This window comes from Alexandromys fortis, unplaced genomic scaffold, assembly GCF_014885135.2.
Source record: "Alexandromys fortis isolate MF-2015 unplaced genomic scaffold, M_Fortis_MF-2015_v1.1 scaffold_183, whole genome shotgun sequence".
Lineage (NCBI taxonomy): Eukaryota > Metazoa > Chordata > Mammalia > Rodentia > Cricetidae > Alexandromys > Alexandromys fortis.
The window spans coordinates 1909721-1912814 of NW_026068079.1; positions in this window are offsets into that span (position 1 = coordinate 1909721).

The following is a 3094-nucleotide window of genomic DNA, read 5'->3' on the forward strand; positions in this document are numbered from 1 at the left end:
CCACTCCTCTCCCCCTCCCTCTCCAGTCTGAGGGGCAGTCAGGGTTCCCTGCCCTGTGGAAAGTCCAAAGTCCTCCCCGCTCCATCTTGGTCTAGGAAGGTGGACATCCAAACTGGCTAGGCTCCCACAAAGCCAGAACATGAAGTAGGATCAAAACCCAGTGGCATTGTCCTTGGCTTCTCAGCAGCCCTCATTGTCCGCCATATTCAGAGAGTCCGGTTTTATCCCATGCTTTTTCAGTCGCATAAAGTTCATCAAGTTGAAGAAATTTACGTGTGTGTGTGTTATTTTCCTAGTAAGATTATATGATCTAAATGTAAGAGGATATCCATTTTGAGGGCACTTGGCAGACTTTGCTATAATCTGAATATGATGAAGAGTAAATCTATTTATCTTCCTTTTTTTTTTTGAAGACTTTATCCTTTTGCTTTTTTCTCCAAAGCCTACATATACATTTTTTTAAAAATGCTGTGTCTGTTTAGAGATTTTCTTCATCTTTGAATCTATCTTTACTATGTATCTCTTTTTATGACCACACGAGTCTTTAATTTGCTAAGTAATATGGCTAGAATTAAAGCCAGCTATGGCTTTGACACCTGGATTCACTCAATTCCTTAGCTTTCTGAGAGTCTAGCTTCGTGGCAGAGGTATTGGTGGAAGCCATGTTTATTGCCAGAACTCTATGGAGTTTCAAGCCATGTGCCACCATCAAGAAGCTTGCTGTCAGCTATTTATAAACACCATTTAAGTGTTTGATGGTGGATCCTCTTAAAATAGCTGCAAGGTTTTTGCAGCTAAAGCTGAGTCAGAAGGCCTCCCTTAAATGAGAAGCATTTGTCTCTAGCAAACAGAGCCCAACTGAGAAAATGCTGCTACTAAGAAGCTGTGCTTAATTCTGTTCTTTTGTGTCTAGAATTACTTCCCAAACTCTCTCCGGATTTCGCGGTCCATGTTGGTGCCATTTGTTGCCAGAGGTGTCCACAGAAAATGAGAGGCTGTGGATTCATTGTGTGTTAAGAAAAATCAGGTTGGATCAAGAAAGACCACCTGAGAAATCTCCAGTAGAAGCAGATGGCTCAGATGTTTAAGTTCTACATACAGAACAGTTTCAAGACTGCTAACTGAGATGATCAAGTCTCACTGAATACTCCAATCAGGACTTGATCATAATTCAAAATTTTTTTAGGTCCCCATAAGGTTATCAGCACTCCCAGTCAGCAGGAAGTAGCCATGAAAACTATACCTACATTCCCCCAAAAATAGGTTATGGATATTCATCTTTGTTTAAAGTGTTGATTACAAGTTGTTATGGATAATGGTCTGGGAAAAGATTAAACAAAGAAATTTAGATTCAGAGTTCTAGTTTTGAAAAAGAAGCAAAGGGTGGGAAGTGCTGTGATACAATGGTCTTGTAGCCTGCAAAGATTTGTTACTTGTATTTTAATAAAATGCTGATTGACCAGTAATCAGGCAGGAAGTATAGGTGGGGCCCAGTATAGGAGAACTCTGCAGTCATCAACCAGACACAGAGGAAGGAAAATAAGAATGGCTCACCGATAAAAAGTGCCAAGCCATGTGGCTAACATAGACAAGAATAATGAACTAATTTAATATGTAAGAATTTCTTAATAAGAAGCCTGAGCTAATAGGCCAACCAGTTTATAATCAATGTAGGCCTCCATGTGTTTCTTTGGGACTGAACAGCTTCAGGACCTGGTGGGAAAGAAACCTCTGTCAACAGATACTGGCTAATGCTGGCAGTGGCTATGGAGTACATGATGTGTGTCAGGTCACATTTGTAGAACCAGCATGAAGGACAGAGTTTTGTGAGCATGCATTCAGAGATGTTTTAGACATAAGATCCTCAGAGATGCTGTGGTTCATGGGTTTCTTTTGCAGTGGAGGAGCGATGGGCTACATTCCTAGCACCTGGCCGCCCTGGTTCCTGCATGGCTAGCTTATGCCCAGAAATAATTACACAGAAACTGTATTCTTTTAAACATTGCTTGGCCCATTAGTTCCAGCCTCTTCTTGGCTAGCTCTTACATATTGATCTAACCCATTTTTAATAATCTGTGTAGCCCACGAGGTGGCTTACCAGGGAAGATCTTAACCTGCGTCTATCTGGAGTGGAAGAATCATGGCGACTGCCTGGCTCGGCTTCTTTCTCTCAGCATTCTGTTCTGTCTACTCCGCCTACCTAATTTTCTGTCCTATTAAAGGGCTAAGGCAGTTTCTTTATTTGACCAATGAAATCAACACAAAACAGAAGACTCCCACATCAGGTTTCCAAACTTATTGGCCTTCCTAGAAACTTTTGAAAACACAAATTATTGGATTTTACATTGTTCTTTTGAATCAGACTATACAATTCTGAGATCATGATACATATTTGGAGTTCTCTTGGGGCCATCATCCTTATAATAGAAATGGGGGTGTTAAACATGAGGAGAAAGATTGAGTTGGATACAGTAAGGGTTATGAGAAGCCAGAGAACCTGACTCTGAGTTCAGAACTCCTTGGTTGGAGTGGCTATTCTTTCTAAACACCCAATCTACATTTTCTACCTCCTCCTCTACTTCTAGATCAAGAAATAACCCCACCATCCAACCAGTCCTCAGATAAGACTCCGGGACACAATTATTACTATGTACAATATGTTCTACGCTATATACTGTACACTATACTCTATATGTAGGTGGCATAATAACCAGGCTAGCTTTTTTACAGCAAATTTTAATACATTAAATTTTAATAAATTAAAACAGCAAATTTTAATAAAGGAATAGCTTACAACACCAGGGATCCAGCGATGAGCAGGAGATACAAAAAAAGAGAGCGGCAGGGCTCATGCCACCAGATTTATATGTAAACATTAGCCCGAGACGAACATGCCCCACAGGTTATCCCATAAAAAAACTAAATAGCAGCGCCCCCATTCAGCAAAAAAACAGTTTAAAGAGAAAAACTACCCCCATGTTCCCAAATATTGTTTATAAATGTTCTTTTACATTTAAAGGGGGATATGATATAGATATAAATAATTTACATTGGTATGGATTTTAAGGTTAATTTTGTTATATGTATATATATA